Source organism: Psittacula echo (assembly GCF_963264785.1).
Source record: "Psittacula echo genome assembly, chromosome: 4".
In the NCBI taxonomy this organism is placed as follows: Eukaryota; Metazoa; Chordata; class Aves; order Psittaciformes; family Psittacidae; genus Psittacula; species Psittacula echo.
The window spans coordinates 58744412-58763599 of record NC_137738.1 but is presented as its reverse complement, the minus strand read 5'-3'; the positions used below and the strand labels follow the sequence as shown (position 1 = coordinate 58763599).

At 41.9% G+C, this 19188-nt stretch overlaps 1 protein-coding gene across 2 annotated transcripts in view; it reads right to left on the bottom strand.

Moving 5' to 3' along the window:
- The window catches only part of FYN (FYN proto-oncogene, Src family tyrosine kinase), a 142049-nt gene that overhangs the window by 45333 nt on the left and 77528 nt on the right, over positions 1-19188 (bottom strand). For both annotated transcript variants that reach the window (XM_080615305.1, XM_080615306.1), the window contains exon 3: positions 9485-9619. The gene's annotated coding sequence lies outside the window, so the exon portion shown is untranslated. The remainder of the gene's footprint in view (positions 1-9484; positions 9620-19188) is intronic.

The window sequence follows — 19188 nt, the reverse complement described above, 5'->3', positions numbered from 1 at the left end:
GCTCTCTAGAGAAACTGGTGGAGTACGTATTTTGAAACACAAACCTGAGACACATTAAACCCCCCAATTTTCAGAGAAGTCTTGCTCACCCACTTTGACTATTACATATCATTAGGAAGGCATTCCAAGCTGGGCATTTAAAATTAGTCCTATATAGGTCAGTAATTCTCATGCTGTCTGCTTGCTGACCTCTCTTTGACTTATAAATATGCTGATGGGAGCACTTTGGATTTCCAGAATTAATTCTGTGTCAGTTTCAAGCCAACTCAAATTAAACAGATGGAATAAAATAGCAATAATTGTTGCCCTATTATTATCTATTAACTCTGAGACCTTTTAGAGGACTGCCTTCACTCCAGCTTGACCAGTGATTCCACAGTTTTTAGGAATCACAAAGCAGGTCAGAAAGATGCAACAAATACTTAAAAATAACTTTAACTCTAGGGTGTTATTCATTATTTCTCAGGTTTGTGGGCTGTGGGTTACTATATATATACATTTAATTTTTACACTAATGGCCCACTCTTGAAAGAATAGAATTTTACTGCAGTGTGATAGATCTGCTTCAGCATTGGCAGAGACTGAAGACTGGAGATTTGTGTAGAATGCCTGCAAATCTACATGTGCACCACAGCTGTCATACTGCATTAAAAAATATAGATCAGAAAAGATAGAGTACTACCACTTGATGTCCTCTGACTATTGAAGATATGCAGGAAATCTCACATACACAACGTGGTATTCCTGAACAAAAAGCCAGAAACACCAGGCAAAACTTCAAGTCAAGTATGCATCCGGATCAATGACTACATTGAAACAGCATTTTCATGTGGAAAACAGAACTGAGAAATGTCTGAAATGCATTTGTTTGATTTTTTAAAGAGTCCTTTAACACTTCACTCCCGGATTCTGCTTTAGTGGGCTGAGCAAAAAAATCTCAGCAGTTTAATTGCCTGCTTGTCTGCAGCAGTTGGAAGTCAGACCACTGCCCAGTGTCAATGGACATCCATGGCCGGAGAAGTAGGAAGAACAGTCTTAGAAGAGCTCTTGCTGCCATACAGCTCTGGCTCAAAGCAAATGCCTTTTACAGCAATAAGTGTTCTTTCTTACTATTGTGTCTTGTCTGCATAAAATTAATTTGGAAGTCTTCTACAATGGTGGTAAAAGGGATTTGAGAAAAGAAGCAGTTGCCATGAGAAGAGCAGACCCTGCAAGGCGCTTTGAAGTGCCATATTCTGTCCTGCTGCTCCTCCCCGCTTACTGAGTGACTGAGAATGCAGCCCTGGAAACGACAGCTTCCTGACACTACAGACAATGTTTAAGTTGTAACACATGTCTGCAAAGTATAGCATTATGGTTGCCTTCCCTCCTTTTCCCCTCTGGAACCTGAACTAAAAGTCAGTTATGAAAGATGAAGATTTGAGCTGCTTCTTGCCCATTTAGCTTAGGCCAGCCTTGGAGGCCAGGACCAGTGAAGGGAAGATGCATACTGAAGGATTTAATTGAACTGCAACCAGACCCTTAGCTTCTGCCACAGGTTGTGAGCACAGCTGTCCATGGGGCAAGGCAGGCGGCCACTGAATGCCAGGAAGAAAGAGCACTGAATGTACTGACAAGTAGATCTATCGTCCTGCTGGTGGGATATGGTCCCTCTCTGGCAAGACATTTATCAAAATCTAGACAATGCGTTTATTATCTATATATCTATACAACCTATTTATTACAAGCGAGAGAGGAAAAAATAAGCCAGTATTCCAGGCAGGCAGGAGGGACAATAACTGCGTCCATATGTGGTGCTTATTTGAGGTACAGTTGTGGTGGTGGGACTGGCTAGTAGCCGCTGGTCACCTGGCAAGGCCACAAGAAGATGCATTAGCACAATGTGGCTGTTTGAGCAGCCATAATCAAAAGCTCCCCAGTGCAACCCCATGCAAGAAGAAGAGACAAACCCTACAAACTGCCCACAAAAGCACGTGTTGCTACTTTCACACTTCTGTACAGTTTCTTCACCAGCCAAGTCTGTGAACGTCATGGCCTCATCTTTTTCAATAAAGCAGTGAACTGTTTTTCACTCTCTGTGATATACCCCTTTCAGCAAAACCAAACCAGAACGAAACATGAGAAGTGATTAAAACAGTCTCACCCTGTGTTCTCTTAAAGTAACAGCAGTCGAGTTATGCCTTGTACTGTCTGAGGGCTTTTATTACTTTAAAAAAAAGATGCCCTAGAAAAATGCAGCACAGGAAGATCAGTTCTGAGAGGTTTTTTTTTCCCACCAACATCTAAACTTCACTTGTAATGTAGAGGAAGAAGCTGATGTGAGAAGTAAAGCCTGCAGGCTTTACGTTCATAAACCAAAAAGAAAGTCAGAGTTGAAACTGCACTTAAGAATTTCTTTATTTCTTTCTTCTTTTTTTCTTTTGTGCTTCAAATGAGTTAAAGGAAGTTTTGAAATTAACAGCTAAAGGCAGCAGCTACACAGAGTAAACACACAGCTTACTCTACCATTAAACTCCCCCAAAAGGATGGGTCTATCCTTGGTTCTGAGTAACACACGAAAACAACATGTAAATTCAATAGCATGATTTCAAGCTACATTCTTCCTTCATCAGGCTGCTTGTGGTAGCTCTATTCATGCACAGAGTGGAGTGGGTGGATGGTCTGCATAAGCATTTTGAGCTAATGCTCCTAAATTTTAAAGTGCCTTTTAAGTATATAAATTAAAAATCCTCTATCAAGAGAACAACTGCTGCAAATGCCAGAATAATTTTATCTTGGAAAGAGAAGATGTGAAACAGTGTCTCCTCTGATTTCCTCTTTCTTTTTCCCCATTAAGAAAACAGAAAGATGATTGCAGGTCGATTCACACTGCTCTGATTTTTTTTTCTTTCAATCCTTATTTTTAGAATCTATCCAGGATTAATGCGTGTTCGTCTGATCCTGTATGGGAGCAGCATGGAGCAGAATACAAAATGTGAATCGGTATGGGCAGGGAAGAAAGAGGGCAAAGGGAGCGGTATTGAAGTTTTGCCTGTTGTTTGGCTCTGTGCAATATGTAAGAGGCATACAGAGAGATTTTCTCTCATAAAGCTCCATTGCTCTCTTCCCACCCCTCTTTGCTCATGCACAAATGAAACTAACCTCTTCTCTGCATCGTCTGATTTGTCTGATTTCTCAGAGGATGTTGCAGCAAGGAAATGGGAGCAAGCTGAGTCTCAATCAGATTATTTACTCTGAGACCATTCCAGAAGCGGTTCCCTCTCAAAGGGGTTCTCACTTCACCTAGCTTGCTACTACTACTACTTTAGAAGTGTTTTTTAAATTCCTTATTTGTCCAGTTACATTTGGGAAAAAATACTCTCCTTCCTAAGTAAGAGTGAAAATGTGCCTGTGGTCAGCTCACGAAGAAATTCCCAGTCTTCTCACCATCACTGCAGTCTCAGCTGCAGTTGCAAAGGTGTTTGCTTACAGGTACAGACCCAAGACAAGCTGGCAACCACATGGTGACAAAGGCCAGTGAGCAACCGGAGTGCTGAAGGTACTGACTGTATCAGTAATGGGAAGACATGAAAACTCTGCCTACGCTTACACACACACAAAAAGGTGCTACTAAAGAGACCCGTTTTCTTAAACCCAGCTGTTGCCGCTGTGGTTTCAGTGTATGGCAGCCTGCTTCTGTATGACAACTTAGGTAAATGTATTGGGTCTGGATGGGGTTAAGTTTCTTCAGGAGCTTGAACACTGCTGTATTCGTGAGTGTTGGTTACACATCCATGTTTTAGTTATTGCTGAGGAGTGCTTGCACAGCATCAAGACCTTCTTTGTTTCTCACTGTCCCTGCAGTGAGTAGGTTTGGGGCTGGCAAGAGGTTGGGAGGGGACACAGCTGGGTCAGCGGACCCTGACCAACCAAAGGGATATTCCATAATATAAGATGTTGTGCTCAGCAGTAAAAGCTAAATTCTTTGAAAATAGCCATTGCTCAAAGACTGACTGAGCACGGGTCTGATGGTGGGAGGCGGTGAGTGAGTGCCTTTGCATCACTTGTTTTCTTTTTATTTCCTTCACTTATTAAACTGCTTTTATCTCAACTCATGAGTTCTCTTGCTTTTGCCCTTCCAATTCTCTTCTCCATCCTGCCAGGGGGCAGTGAGTCAGCGACTGGGTGGGGCCTTAGCTGCTGGCCAAGGTCAACCCACCAGAGTGAGTAATATGTAAGTGATGTTCTTGGTCCAGAAAATAACTTTAGAGGCACACAGTTAAACCATGTTAACCGGGCAGGCAAGAACTGAGATACTGCCTGGAGATGAATTTTTCAGGATTATAAAGATGACACATTACCAGCTAGTCCATTTTTAACGGAGATTTTGAAATCTGGAAAACAAGAGTGGGAGGCTGAGACGCTAGTGAAAAACAACCTGGATAATGGACATGGAAGGAGACAGGTCCTAACTTGCATTCCCTCTTCCGGAAGTGTGAGAGTGTTGAAGCATACAGTCTAACCAGGAGGCCACCAAGATCAGTGATTCTCAACTCTGTTTTGCCAACTACCCTACAAACTCCAGGTGCCCATATCATACAATTCTGTGCTGCCACAGGCTGCATCTATGCCACCAGGGATGTGTTCTAGGAAGTCTATGTTCAGTCTCTCCTTTCTTTTAAACACACACAGTCCCTAGTGCCAAAAGGCTGGGAAATGGTCCTAGAAATAAATGACCTACACAAACCTGGATGGGGCAATCAGCAGGACTGCTCCTCTCTGTCTCTCTTTCTTCCTGTCTCCCCCGTCTCTTGAAAAGATATCAGCATTCAAGATACCAGCAGCAGCAACAGAGGAACACAACACTGTCAGATGCCTTCTCACTGCATTATCCTCTTTGTCTTTGCATCAGTGTACATGGCTGTAGGACTGATGAGTTTTTGCTTTTTGTGATTAATTCCACAGCCTGCCCTGACTCCTAAGTGGCTGCGCTGCTTCAATTGGAACGTCACATTCTGAAGGAAAATGAGCCAATAAAAAACATGGAAGAACACAAATGGTACTTCAAGACTCGGGACTTGGAGTTTAAAAGAGGGGTGATGGTAGGGAAAACCATGAGGGAAGATCCCTTCTGTTAGCCAGAGAAGATAGGGCTTAAAAAGGGATTAGATGTCAGCCATGAAAAATACTTTCTGTTGAGTTAGTGAGCATTTTCCTAAAGAAGCCAGCAACCACCTAGGGGGCCCTTCCACATTGATCAAAATACCTAAGTATCACTAACATATGGTAGATTTTAAGCTTTACGCCACATTTGGGGGCAAGTAGAAGAGATAATCTGATTTCATTACAAACTGAGGTCATTACACATACTGCTCAGGGAATGATCTGCAAGAGATGGCCATGTGTAGTGACTCTAAGTTACAGGTCCTCGGCCTGGTCCTTTAGCTTAAAGCTGGAACAATCTCCTCTGTGCAGCTATAGGAAGTTCTACCTTAATCCTTCATGGCCTAAGCAGGAAGTCACATTGAAATAATGGACTAAAAGGAAACTGTAGATATTTAGGCAAGGTGTTAGGGAAGAAAACCCTTTCAATTGGCAAGGACAGCAAGCCAACCTGGAATTCATTGCCTAAGACAATGTGAAAGCTAGACAAGTATCTGTCAGGCATGGCATTGCGTCTGGTCAGGAGAATGGATTTAGTCTGGCTTTCTATTGTTCTTTGAATGACCAGAACAGCAGCTGCAAACATTTTTTAATAGCCCCTCCCCTCAAGCCAGAGGAAGTATGATTTCTTTGTTTCTCTTGCTCCCTTTTTCATTCTTTCTCAAGGTTCATATGCTTAGGTGAATAAACTGTGCTTTAAAACTGGCCTGTGAATGCAGGTACATTTGCAAAGCTCTAAAGCCCCACCTGATGTTCCTGTTAGTCACACAGGACAGAGTGTGGAAGTTTGCCCAAGTGAATATTTGCTCAAGCTAGCACAAAGGATAACCTACAGCGGTGTTCCTTAACTGGTGATCCAGAGAGCACTGGGGCTCATAAATCATCAGGTGGTCCACAAGCCATAGTACATGTATGACCAAGCCAATACACATCTGCTGGATGCTGTGGCAACATTTTGATGGTGTTTGAGCTCCCCCTCACACTGCTTGCATGCCCTTCCCAGTTTGGTTGTCTGAGCAAGAGCAGTTGTAAAGCACTGACCCAAAGTGCCCCTCAGGATGGCTCCAACCACCCTCATCAGCAGAATAAAAAGAGCAGTGTGTGAAGTAGAGTCAATCAACAGAGGTTTCTGTTTCTTTGTATTTAAGACATGAAGGCAAGTATAGGACTGGATGGTAATAATCTGGAGCAGACAGGCAGGGTTTCCCTGGAGGTGACTGTTTTCTGATACACCTTGCAGACTACACAACTGTCAACAATTCAGGAGATCTGGAGATTCCGTCTGCACTTCCTCTCTATTTTCTAGCACAAAAGGACAAAGAACTGAAGTCTGATGAAGTAAACAACTAGTGAACAGCACAGGGGACAGGCATCAGATTTGTGTTGTAAAGGAAAAGTGACTTCTTGATAGGGAATGAATGCACACTCTGTAAGCCAGGATGGCTGGGTGAGTCAGGTTAAATAAACAACCAAAAGCACATTCAGCACAAAACCATGATATCAAGTACAACATTCACCAAAGAAGAGGCTGTAAGAAATGACTCTTTTCAGTTGCCTGTATGCTAATTACAAGCATCTAAAAAATGGATGAACCCTCTGCCTGAAGAGTAGCAATGCAAAATAATACTCTGAAAAATAATAGCGACATCTAGATCATTAGAATATTAAAATAAAAAGTTGCAGCCAATTTAAGAAGTCCAAATGGAAGAGGAGGGTTGACAGGCCCTGTATGTCACAAATGACATCTGTCTGAGTGACTGACAACTTTGAAGTAAGTAATTATAAATTATAATATAAATTATAAATTATAAAAATAATAAAGTTTTTATGAATACACTTATGGTGGGGTATTAGTATCTGTTACAGACCATTGGAATTGCTGCAGCCCACAGGATGATTCGCTTCTTCAATACCTACATATAACAAGTGTTAAAGAACCCTTTGTGTTATTTATGCTGGAGACCTTATGTACTTTCCAAAAGGCTACAAATGACAAGCTGTTAAATCCCAATCTAAAGGAAAGAGCGGCTTTCCTAACCCTGTGAACTAAAGCTCTTGCCAATTAACTAGGTGAGTCATACACAATGTAGGCCTTGCAGCATCAGAGGGAATGCAGAATTCAGGAGCAGTTCACACAACAACGATCACAATGTGAAGAGCTTGTGGGATGTAGCTAAACCCCACTGCACAAAGCTAAGCCCCACAGTGGTCACCCCACCAGGCCAAGTGCAGCAGGACCTGTTGACATGCTCCTTGACTCAGCCAGAGATAGCAACAGGCAGGAGCTGCAGTGCTGGCAGAAGCAAAACTTACTGTTGGTTGTATGATGTAGCTACACCTGAAATGCCTGTGAGTCATACACGATTTAGCAGAGAAGCCAGACAATCCTTGCTGAACACTTGGTCACAGCAGGAAGGAAATGGTCATAAACCAGAAGGTTACTGGTTGTTTAGATTGAAAAGGACCGTCACTTTCTGTGCAAATAACTAACGCTGTCTGCAATCAAATCCAGATTAGTAACATTTTATGCGATATATGAACATACATTCTTCATATTGGCATGAATTAAAATCGCAGCGCATACTTTCTGAGAGGCAATGTCACAAAACAATAGCGAACGGGAGTCAAATCAGGCTGAAGGCAGAACGTACAGAAAGTTGCTGGTATCTGGGAATGGTTTAAGGTATTTCCTAAATGCCTAGAATGTTAGAACCACAAAAAGAAGACAGAGCTAGATAAAAATAACACAATGAAAAAGCTCAGCAGCTGGGTTTACCAGGGAAGTGAAAACACATACAAAATGTTATATGCAAAACCAACACATGAAGGGGGAAAGGGGAAAAGATAGTAACAAGTAAAAAAGCTAAAATAAAGATCATATAGAAGCAGCAAGAAGATACTAGAAAAAATTAAGGCAGATAGAAATCAGATACATAATTTTTTATTTTTCTAAGAAGATTATGAAAGACATACCCTGAATCATAAAAGTGGTAGAATCATTCACAATAGGACAGCAGCAGAAGTTACTAAATAAATATTTCTGTTTAGCACACAGGTAAAAGGTCATATGATCTGTTTACAAAGATGATGAAACAACTTTCCACCACAGCAGCCCCTGGAGAGGGGATGTTAAGCAGCCAATGCATGATTCTAGGTGTTTCAGATTAGTTTCTAGAAATAAACTTGTCTAAGAAGGTTTTAAAGATCTAGCCTTAGAGCTGCTACTGCTGCATCTAAAGCAGTTCTGGGCCCTTTGGGGAAGGACCAGGGGCAGGAGGAAGGGTCATTTTGGGCCACAATTTAAGAAGGGCAAAAGCAATTACAAGCCAGTTGGCAGTTTCTAGTATTTTGCATAGGACCAACACAGGACTCAGTTCATGATATAAATACATACAGTAATATATCTATATAAAAAGCTCTATATCTAAAGTCAATACTTTTGGCTTTAAGGAAAACAGATTCTGCCAAACTATGCTGAAGTAATTTCTTGCAAAAATTGCAAGCTCACTTGACAAAGGCAGCCCCATTGACAGTATTAGAACTCTAAGTCATTTGACTTCTTCTGTAGAACATCTTTGTGAAGAAACTGAATGCTTTGAAGCTTGTATGGAGTGTCTCCATCTGTGCATGGCAAGCAGGACTCCATAAGTGGAGAGCACTGTAAGAGGTCAGGCACAAATCTCAGACATGCTTTATACTGAAGTTACTTTTGAGTGCACAATCATATTAAATGTATTAAAAACTTGATAAATGAAGGAGGCCAAAGTGTAACTGTAAGTGGGAAACTATTTATTAGCAAACAGATGGGTTCCTATTGGGTTCCTACAGGTATCCCTTTACTATTTGAGGGACTGTAGTGATAGGACAAGGGGTAACGGGTTCAAACTTAAACAGGGGAAGTTTAGATTAGATACAAGGAGGAAGTTCTTTATTGTGAGGGTAGAGAGGCACTGGAATGGGTTGCCCAAGGAAGCTGTGAATGCTGCATCCCTGGTGGTGCTCAAGGCCAGGTTGGACAGAGCCTTGAGTGGCATGGTTTAGTGTGAGGCGTCCCTGCCCATGGCAGGGGGGTTGGAACTAGATGATCTTAAGGTCCTTTCCAACCCTAACTATTCTGTGATTTTATGATTCTATGATTTAATAGCATTATCAGTGACCTGGATTAAAGTTAAATCATTATGGTTAGACACAAGACTGGGGACAGCAAAAACCCAAACAACAAAAGGAAAAGCCTGACACAGAGCAACTGGGGTCTGTAGAAAGTGGGAGAAACCACATTAGGTGTTAAAATAGCCAAGTGCAGAATCACCTTTATAGAATATAGAATACAGGCTGTACTTACAGGATGAGAGGGAGAGAGAGGACTCTATCCTCCGAAGCAGAGACTGAATATGAGACCTGGGGTCCTGGGTGTCAATCAGCTTTACATGAATTCCCCACGCAAGGTTGTGGCCAAAAGGGCTAATGCAAGCCTCAGCTGTACAAACAAATGAAAATGAAAAGATGAGTAGGTAGGTTACAGTGATGATGTATTTGGCTCTGGATCCCGTGCTCCATGAATAACATAGCAGGTTCATCGGCTTCATTTTTCAAGTAAAGTGTTGGAAAAAATGGAATAGTGTTCAGGGGAGAGAGATTAAAGCACTGAAGACACTGGGTAGCAGAAGGCTTTGTTATAAGCAAAAAGCCTAAAGGGAATTTTGTTATTTTGCTCACAGTATAAGAGTATTCATACAGGGAATAGATTTTATAACAGTGGGCTCTAATCTAACAAAGGTGGAAAACTAATCCAATCCAGACTGTGAACAAGCAATTTTGTTTTGCTTTTCCAGCAATAATCTGCTATGGGCAATTAACCAGTAATTAACCCTTTACAACACAGGCTGTGATGTACTGTTGATCTCTGCAAAGTTGAGAAAAAACCTGTGATTTAAAAACAATGCACACCCATGCATCTTCAGTTTTTAGGTATAAAGCAGGAGCTCCTGCAGGTGAGATCGGCTGTCTGCATAAAGCTGGAGGTCAAGTGAGTAATCACTGCATCAGACAGTGCTTTGTGTTTCCATTAAGAAACCCTCCCCTCTCAGGGGAGTAATCCCAGCAGCCTTCCTGCTCATGGACTACAAATATCTCCAGGGGAAATCCCAACCTTTTGGGGCTGGGGTGCCATCTAAGTATGGATGACACTCAACTGTCCATCTTCTGCAGGATCTGCAGGCAGCCACCTTTGAAGTCCCAGCACCTACCTCCACACAAAACCTCACTGCAAATCTCCTCAATCTGAGATAGCAAGGAAACAACTTTTAGGAAACCAATGGGGGTTACTACAGCTCTGCCATCAAGAGAGCACCTGCGACTCCTTGCTTCAGCAATTCACTTAATCTGCTGCCTGCTACTGGAATCTTGTCCTAGGGATCTGCCTGGGAACCCATTCCAAGATCCCCCAGCCACAGCAGGTGACCTCAGAGAATCAGGCTAAGGTAAGGAGTCCTCCATACCCGACAGACACTTCCTCTCCCAACTTCACACTTTTGGCATGGACTGATGGACTAGCTACCTTCTTCGGGAAAACAAGTTAGTGTCACAATTAAGTGCCACAAGTAAGCGGACATGAACACTGCTTTCACAGGCACCTCCCACCTCCCTGGGGAGATCCATTTGTCTTCTCCTTCCCCTTCACCCTGCCAAGGGAACTGGGTGGTGCCAAGAAAGCTTTTGCCTCTGCATCCCAAGGAAGGGGTCTGGCAAGTGGGCTTCTAAGGGCCATGCAATCAGTGGGGGGCCTTGGCTACTGAATTTGCTTTATCCCACAGCCTGCCAGTATTTGTTTGGTGGTTTTTAAGGACGCAGTGCAAGCTTTTGTCTGAGCTGTCTGTCTTAACCTGGGCCTTTGGCCAGAAAGTATTAATCCTGTCAATGTGCAGAAGTAGGGAAGGTTGAGAAGTGTTTGATTTGTGCCAGTTTCTGGCATCAGTTTATTTTAAGATTCTATAATGAACCCACTTATGACTGAATGCTGCAGTGTAAATTCTGCAAATAAAACAGATAAAATAATCTGCGTTACTTCAGCTCAGCGTTGGTTCACATATGCCATTCTAGAGATTTAGAAGGCATTATTTAACACAAACATTTCATTATATTTAATTATGATCGTACAGATATTCTTCCATTCAGCAAGTGGGAAAAAAGCATGTGGGAATCACTTTCAGTAAGTGATGCCCACAAAAACACACATACATAGCATAGAAAAATCTCAGTGCAATGTTACAAACATAACAGAAACATCTCATCTTAAATAAGCTATTGTAGTACAAAACTCCTGCAGACTGAACTAAAGCAGGAAAGCTTGTGAAAATTTTCGGAAGGGAAAAGGCCTGTCCAAGAGTGGTGTATATATACGTGTGCACATGCATTCACAGACACATCACTGCATGGTCTCTGCTATGCTTGGCATTACTATCAACAGATCTCAAGACCCAAAACTGTGATTGGCAACTGTTTAGTCACTAAGAGACCAAAAGTTTGGGAAAGCTGATCAAGCGCAAGGTTTCAGACCTATTGATAAAAGATGAATTGGATCCTGCTAAAGGACACTTTGAATTGTGCAATTTTGCATCTTAATACTTTTTGTTCTCCTGGATGCATTTTTCTCCCTCTTCCTCTGGCACAACCCCAGCTACATCCTACATCATTAGGATGTTCTGTTAAGCACATGTGTAACTGTGTGTTTAAGCCTTGTAAAGGCTTGCTTATGTCAAAAGATGTACCATTACAAGGATCACATAGGCTAGACTCCACAAATGTGTTCTTACAGATGAAGTAACTGTGGTAATCTTCCTAAATGAAAATGATGGAAACTACACAAAAGTAAACAGACTTAATACATGGATTTAAAAATTCTTTTTGAAATATTAAGAAATAAGGCAGATGCAAGGATTGTCCTTTTACTTCAGACACACAGTGCAAGAATTAAATGGGAGAATGTGAGACTAACCATCCCATCTACCTTTGTCAGTCACCCAGAGCAGGTGCAGAAATGCTATGGAAGTTAATGCAATGAACCCCAGAAGTGTCACTTTCACAAATCTCAAGAGGCATCATTGACCTGAGGCTGGCTGCAGTTTCTGCCCCAATTCCAGCTTAATGTATTCCAGTTCGACCCTCAAGCGACAGTGCTGCTGGAGAACACACTAAGAAACAAATACAAGCAATTGCTTTGACATAATTCTTTTGGACGCAGGCAGATCGAATGTGCTGATCTCAGGAGAGACCAGAAAAGAGTTTTACCCAATCTCCTCACTGAAGAAAGCAGTAAGAGAAAACAAAGCACAACAAAAAACCTGGCCAAACACATGCCCACCTCCCAGCAGCAAAACTGACGTGTGCTGTCCAAGAAAGGGAGAACCAAAACAAGCATTTCTAAAGTATCATTTAGATGTATACAAAGCATTTAATTTATAGCTTAAATTTACATGACTTGTATATATAACTGGCTCTTTGCACAGAACATGCACAAAACATCTGTTCTATGTTCTAATGAACAGTGCAATTCAGTTCTTTATGGCCATAGTACATTCAAAATTGTTCCTAACATAGTTCACTCACCTTAAAGCAAACTGCTCTTCTTTCCTTTCTCCCTTTCTTCTAAAACTCAGGAGACTTCATGGACCTGATTTCAATATGATTGTCAGGATAAACCTTCCTGGCTTGCCACTCACTTTAATGCCTGATCTCTAGCAGCTTTGAAGCTGTATAGTCTGATGAGGAAGAACGGAAGGCAACACTGATTTTTCTGCACAGGGATAGCAAGAATAGATGCTGGGGATATTTTTTCCATGGGAAGATGAATTATGGTAGGAAACCAGATCAAGGAAGCCATGATGACTGTCGTGAGAATAAAAGATTAAACTAAAGATTTTCTTCCCTACCTGATCACTGTTGCTTCCGAAATAATTTCTGTATAAAGGGAGAAGAGAAAAAAACCCACACATTCATGGTACAGTTTTTCATAACTCATAAGGGAAAATACCATGGTTGAATGTGCCTTGTCCCTCAACTTTATGTAATGAAGACATAATAAAGAAACTAATCCCAAGCTCATGCCCTCCACCCTCTTTTATCTCCTCTCCTAAGATAGGCTTCCACCTCTGCTACTCACAGTTTTCCTTTTCTCCCATTGCTCCAGCTCCCCATCAGTTCGTACAGACAGATTGTCTGTAATGGTATCATGCAAAACCCAGATGAGATCCTTAAGGCTTCCTCTTTCTGTGTGCCTGGAGTGCTTCCAAGAAGAGAAAGTCTTATGAAGAGATGGATTCTTGCTTCCCTTTTCTGCAGCTAGTTGTGTGGGTCACTGTACCACAAAAAAAGTCTGCATCTGCTCTCTGACCACAATGAAGAGATAAAAATTACCATTTTGAATGTCCATACAAAGCATGGTCTCTGAAAAAAGACAGATTATGTGTTACAGCCACTCAAACTACTTCACCTAGAACATCAAACTGCTCCTACATAAAGCAAAAACCAGACTAGCTCTTTTTCATTTATCACCCTTCATGTGACCTGCTCCCAAACAGTGGCCACAGCCTGTGGTCCACAGTTTGGCTGATCATCAGTTGCTGCAGAACTCTTCCAGCTATGTTGGGACCTGTGTAAATGTCGTAATGTTCAAGGAATAAGGGTTTTAAGAGCACAATCATTAAGAATTATCAAATACTTTAGTCCCTGGAGCATGTGGTGTCTTGCTCCTTTGTGTAACTATCCAGAAAGATAATTTTGGAATTGTTACTCTAGAAAGTCAGAGGACAACGGCTGATCAAAAATAATTCTGTCCTAAGAAATTCTTTGAATTCTCATGCTGTCGTGTTTTATCTTTTAGAGCATTTGACATGATGCAATAGTATGGTTGAAACATTTTTCTAATACTAGGAAGAAGAAGGCGGCTTGAATGAAAATAAAAATTTACTATCTACCTTGGTTCCTGTAAGGTCTTTGACACAGTCCTATACAGCATCATTGTCTCTAAATTGGAGAGATACAAATTTGATGGATGGATGGCTGGACAAGGAACTAGCTGGATGGCCATATCCAAAGAGTTGCAGTCAGTGGCTCTATGTCCAAATGGAGATCAGTAACAAGTGGTGTCCCTCAGGGGTCTGTACTGGTACTGGTGCTGTATTTATTATTCAATGTCTTTATTAATGGCATAGGCAGTAGGAGTGTGTCCTCAGCAAGTTTGCAGATGACATTAAGCTGATTGGTGCAGCTGATACACTTGAGGGAAGGGATGCTATCCAGAGCAACTCTGACACACTTGAGAAGTGGGCCTCTGTGAACCTCATGAGGTTCAACAAGGCCAAGTGCAAGATCCTACTCTCAGGTTGGGGCAATCACCAGTACGTGTACAGACTGGGAGCTGAAGGGATTGAGCAGCTCTGTGGAGAAGGACTTGGGGGTACTGGTGGATGAAAAATTAGATATGACCCGGCAATGTGCACTTGCAGACCAGAAAGACAACTGTATCTTGAGCTTCATGAAAAGAAGTGTGGCTAGCAGGTCAAGGGAGGTGATAATTCTCATCTACTCCATTCTTCTGAGATCCCACCTGGTATACTGCATCCAGTTCTGGATTCCCCAGTTCAAGATCTTGGACCTGTGGAGTGGGTCCAGAAAAGGGCCACGAAACGATCAGAGGGCTGGAACACCTCTCCTATGAAGAAAGGGTGACAGAGTTGGAGTTGTTCAGCCTGGAGAAGAGAAGGCTCCAGGGAGACCTTATTTCAATACTTAAAGAGGGCTTAAAAGAAAGATGGAGAGAGTCCTTTTAGCAGGGCCTTCAGTGACAGGACATGGGGCAACAGTTTTAAATTGAAAGAGAGTGGATTCAGATTGGACGTAGGAAACAATTTTTTATGATAAGAGTGGTAAGGCACTGGCACAGGTTGCCCAGAGAAGCTGTGGCTGACCCATCCCTGGCAGTGTTCAAGGCCAGGCTGGATGGGGCTTTAAGCAACCTGATCTAGTAGAGGGTGTCACTGCTGAGGGCAGGAGTGTTGGACTACACTATCTTTAAAGACCCTTCCAATACAAACCATTCTATGATTGATGATTCTGCTATTAAATCTGATAACCACCTCTATGGCTGTTATCACAGCACAGCAATAGTGCAGTTAATGCAGCTGGGACTTACAGGTGCTATGAGACAACTTGCAGGATAGGGTTGCAAAACTGTATTACTGTATACAGAGATAAATAAAGCACGTGCAGTCTAAGATTAAAGTACATGAAAAATTGAGGGTAAGATACACACATGGTTCTGTCTAAATGCATAGATGATATAAAAGAAAAAGCAAGAACCAAATGTACTTGTATCTTTACACTGCCATTTGTATGAATAGTCAAAGTTTATTATTTCTTCCATATTGCAAGCTACAGTTGTTATGACAATCACAGCAGTTATGTAGTTCACACTCACTATTTTTTCAGACCATGAGAGATTCAATCTTTTGCAGGCTTTGAACACTTCCATCTGGACTCTAGTTTTCAGCAACAGTAGGTTATCTGTTGTCTGGCTACTGCAGGCTGTTACAATATTTTTACAACAGGAAATGTGTATTCCATACGTAAGAAGACTACACTTACAAGAAATAATGCACAAAAGTAAAGTGATCTAATTTCTATTCCACTTCCTTCCTTCTGCAGTGTACTGTATTAAGATGTTTGTTCCAATACATAACATTAGTTCAAGGGCAAGATTTTATTTACCCTGATCCTACAAAACAAGCCTGCAGCTAAACTGTGATTCAAACACCTCAAGCTGTTCTATTGCACTCACATTCACGTAAGTGATTTAGGTAACTAAGTGGGCTTAAATTTTCTCTTTTCAAGGTTATTGTGATTGTCTCGTCCATGACTGGATATTTGTGTGTCAATGCCATAGTTTTAAAACACTTTCCAAAGATGCAAACAGTACATCAAGCAGGAAGTGTCAATTTTGAACGGTCTTTGCCGTAGTCCTGAACCTCAGTATTGCAGACTGTCAGAAAATGGCTATTGTGCTGCATTTAGGGAAACAGCACAACCTTCATGAAGCATTGCACACATCCATGGATGTTACCCAGCTACCACTTCTGAACAAAAAACCTGACTGCTATGCTTTGCTTATCTGCTTTTGCGAAACCAGTTTTTAATTTAGGAAGTCTAAAGTAGCCTTTTAAAAGGAGACTTTCAAGCATTCTCTTACACTTACCCTATTTATTACTGTTACTGACAATACATGTATATAATAAATTATAAATGGCCATATGCAACTACCTTCTGTCTGCAAGCTAAAAGCTGGCAGAGACTCTATTCTGCTACAGGGCCAAATCTGCATCATACAGGTTGCTGAATTTGGGGAGTTTTGAGCACCAGTGGATTCACAAGCTGGCTGATAAGTTCCAACTGCTCATTGCTGAAGTTCTTGGGAAGGGATAAACAGATGGGTCAGGAAAGAACCATATTCTGAACTGGATCCCATAGCTGTAGAAATAACATTAAAGGTTCATTTGTTCTCTATCATCTTCAATGCTGCTGTAGCATGGAAGATAGACAACCAGCAAAAAACACTAAACCATTAAAACCCCACTGTATCCTGCATTTTTGGTGAGATGACAAGACTAACTCTTCATATTTATGTGTTAGAGAAGTAGGGCAATCAAAAATAGAACTAAAATCAAGGGATACTTCAAAAAAGTTATGCTTGTTTTGTTTATGATGTCAGTAGTGTACTCTTCTGGCAAGGCAACACTGCCTCTGAAATGCAGATTTCCCTAAGGCTGGGCTGGAGCTCCTGCTTTTTGTTTGCATTTGGGCACTTAACCATCTTCAGTGAAGATTTTCTTGAGCGTGAAAAATGTGGTTACATGTTTTCTTTTGTATATATTTTTTCAGAGCAATTTTTCGGATGCCAGGAGCATAAACGTAAGCAAAGCAAGCAGTCCTCTAACTTTGTCAGTTTCCCGGTACTATATTTTGCATGCTGGTGCTTTTGTTTTCTTGCAAGTTCAGCACTGCTATAAAGGTAGCACACCGGATTCCCCCTTCCCCCAACAAATGATACATATTAGTACATCTGTTTTTTCTGTAAAGTCTTTCTGCATTCTTTGCAGGGCACAGGAAGGATGTGGGCTCCTTTTCACATTCAAATGAGGCAAATTAGCCTTTGCCTGGTTCCTACAGTAAAATGCTTATTTTACATTTAAGCGTGAGAAAAGGGGAGGAAATAAAACCCAACACATTAGGTGGGTTACATGTTTCATTTTTGTACAAGCTTCACTTGCCTTCTTTTGTGAACTGCTTTCTACAGGACACAATTTCAGGGGGGTGTGCAAAGATTTAATCACGGAAAACGACCAAGCAGTTTGCACAAAGAATTAGCAGCCACAGGTACATTAAATATGAGAAAAGGCTGAAAATACCAATCTGAATCAGCAGGAATCAAGTAATCCAGGAGACTCATTCCTAACACAGGTAACTGGGCTGACAATGGAAAACACTATGCTGGCCCTTACACTTACAAACAAGGATCAGGAGATGTGCAGGTCCGTCTCCATTGCTGGAGATACTCAAATCCCCAGCTGGACATGAGATACCAACTTTAAGTTGATCCTGTTTTGAGCAGAGGGTTGGAGTAGATGATCTCCAGAGGCCCTTTCTAACCCGAGTTATCTGTGAGTTTGCCAGGTCATATGCAGATCTCCTGCACTTATCTAAAGCCTCCTCTCATTCCTGTTAGAAACTAGAGACAAATACAACAATTCGCTGACGTAACACAAGCATGGCATACATTTTGCAGGGAAATTGCATGGTTCAAATTCCTGCTTTTTTAGAACTTGTGCTCTAATCCAAGTGGTAAAGCTGAGAGACAGGATGCAAGAAATGCCAAACAACTGCTTGGTAAATTGTGGCTTACCATGGGCAGTTAGCATTAGGTGGAAATTCAGTGCACACTCTCTACTCAACAGCAACATTTTGCACACTCAATGCGTACTATACATAAATTAACGTCTTCCATATTCAAGGAACTGTTATGAAGTAGTCAGGTGCTGTAAATTTACACTCAGATTTACTGATGGCAACCTTCCAGGGCAAACAAGACCTTAGTTCTCTTGACAGTCATGTGCCAGGTTTGACAGGGTTTACTGAGAGACCTAAAAGAAGTTTTGACACACCTTCTAGTGCAAAGAAGTGCTTTATCCAGCTTGGCTGCTGCCCTCATCTACAGTTCTGGGATGCACCAGTCCTGCAGCAGCCAATGGGCTGTGTCCTTGGTTTGAGCACCTGCAAGAACCATGTCCCAAGTCACTGTTCTGCTCACAAACTACCCCTTGAAATAAGTAACTTATTTTTTCTTGGTTTTCCTCCTGTTCTGACCTGAGTCACTGTACAATGACTTCTCTTGTCAGCCTGCATGAGCACAGCCCTGCCACTGCCTCCCACTCATCCCCAAGAGAGCCCTGAAACCTGCCTCTGGCTGCAGCAGGAAGGTCACAGAGGAGCAAGAGTGTCTACACCCTCAGCTGACAGTGGCTTTACAGACACCTGGCTGCCCAAAGCATACAAGCGCCTACAGTTTTCACCCACACCTCTCTCCTCCAAAGCCAAAGGCATCCAAATTGATTAGTCTTGCATACAACGGAACAGGACACCATTAGATGTGTTGGCCTGAAATCCTAGCTCTCTCCTTAAAACAGCAGCACGTAGCTCCAGCTCAGAGACCTAGAGTAAAGATGAGATCCAGACTTTCCCCAAAGCTTGAGCTTTCCCATTGTCAGGCCCTGGCTGTCCTCAAGTAGTAGGAGCAACAAGATCCTGATGAATTTAACACTGGTTTACTTAAAAGTGCTGTGCTAAAGTGGTAGGTGGAGGGGCCTTAATAATTCCGGAAGTTCTTGAAAACAGTGTGAGTAACAATATATTTCAGTCATCCTAGGGACAGCCGGTTTCTTTCTACTGAGGCATCCATAGCACTTTTAATCTATAATTTCCAGTGTATCCTGTTTAAAT